Raw genomic sequence first — 2,100 nt, 5'->3', positions numbered from 1 at the left:
AGTACGTATGTGGAGTTGGGAAGCAGTGATTGTGAAATTTATCTCTCTAGACAGCAGGAACGAGGAACAGACGCATGCGCTTTATCAACATTTATCCGTTACTACATTTCTCTCTCGCACAAATTTTGGCATCAAGTTCAGCGCTCTATTCCCTTTCCGTTTATGTTCTAAGTACACAGTCTGTGTAATCAGCTGCGGTCACAATATGGCTGCTTCACTTAAGAGGAGATACTCAATCAGAATATATATTAGACTGCCAGTCAGAAATTCGGACATCAATGGCTCTTTATATACAGGATTCTAACGCGAAGCTACTCTCACCCTATCTCGCTCCTACCAAGGCATGACTTCCACGCGAAGCGACTCCCATCTCATCTTCCTCCCTATCAAAGGGCGCACGATTTTCCATGCAAAATATGCGAAAAAATGTGAAAAAAATAATTTTTAAATATTTGAAACCTTGAAAATGATTTTGTCGACAATTTTCATTATCATATTCGTAAGCAAGGCATCAAAATACAATAGTCAATCGATAAAATCGGAGGGTTCATCTTTTCAGAAGTCTATCTCAATTTTTTTATACATATGGAGAAAAATTTTTAAAATACTGTGCTAAATAAAACGATGGGAAGAAATGAATTATAATAACTAATTAATTCTAAACAAATAGTATAAAAATATGATATTATGTATAGATAGAGGAAAAGATGGTATTAGGGCGAGTATATATTATGGCCTTCCTTAATATTTCCGTTATAATATAACGAATCCTATGATTATTTATGGAATTATTTGTTCAGTAACTCGCCGTTATACCATGACACTAATATATATCATTACTCTATAGCCAGTACTTATAACGCATTTTTATTTTCAAATATTTCGAAATGTTTCTGAGGTACATTTTAGCATTTAATTACACCCACTTTCTCATTTTTCTTGAGCGTATTATCACATGATTATATTTTTAAGTTTGCTATTTAATATTTTATTTGACTGTATAGTATATTTTAAGTTATGCAAATTCAAACAATAGCATGGCACTTCGCTAATGTGGCCCTTTATGGGTGTTGATTAGTCACGATCTCTTTTTTGAGATTTTCATATCAAAATAATTATTTTATAATTATTTGATAATCGATCGTAGTTATCTCTACTGTTAATCTATAGTTTATATTATGTACTATTTTTAGTACTAGCAACTTATATGCAGAAGTTGTATGAATGTATATACATACATTTTAAAATGTTTTACGTTAATTTTGTTAATTTTGTAAATACTGTTTTTTAAACAAAATTAATATTTTAAGTCTATTTTTATAGAAAGCCATATTACTATTCATTTATTTCTTCATCAGAATCATTATGCAATGTCGCACTTTTCATTAATAATATCCTAAGTAATAAATATTTCATAACCATATAATAGTATAAATTTATTTCTCTGTATTAAAAATAATATTAACAATAAAACAAGTTGTATTTGTCATGTAAAGAAGAATAATAAAGAAGAATTATAACACACGTTAATAATAATTGCGTATTAGCTCTTAGTTACCTTGTTTTATTGTTAATATTATTTCATATCTATGAGTCCAGAATCGATTCAAAAATAATTTAACAAATATAATTGTCAAATTTTAAAATATTCCCATACAGCACAGAATGTGCAGCAATATCGTTACAATAACGTTGCAATATTGTTACAACATGCAATATTGCTGCAATGTGCTGTAGGAGTTAATTATTAACAAAGTTATTGTAACTGGAGTGTGCTATAACGCAATTTTCTCTTCTAACAAATTATTCACTCAGTTGCTTCGCCGATGCCCGATGCTTCCCAAACCTCCTTTTCCTTTGTGTTATTCCGTTATGGATTACTCACACATTTACTCGCGAAAGCATAATTAATTACGCGCGAACTAATTTTCAGAACGTGACAATCGCGCGATACTTTGTCCGACACTTTGTTCAATTCCTGACGTTAATCATACGCGACTCGTACTTTATTGAGACGAAAGAATAAATAAAAAAAGATGAAAAAAATCGAAGAAAAATTTAATAAAAATATTAATATATACATACTATATAAATAATAAA

This window comes from Atta colombica, unplaced genomic scaffold, assembly GCF_001594045.1.
Source record: "Atta colombica isolate Treedump-2 unplaced genomic scaffold, Acol1.0 scaffold109, whole genome shotgun sequence".
Lineage (NCBI taxonomy): Eukaryota > Metazoa > Arthropoda > Insecta > Hymenoptera > Formicidae > Atta > Atta colombica.
Note: the sequence above shows the minus strand (reverse complement) of the source record.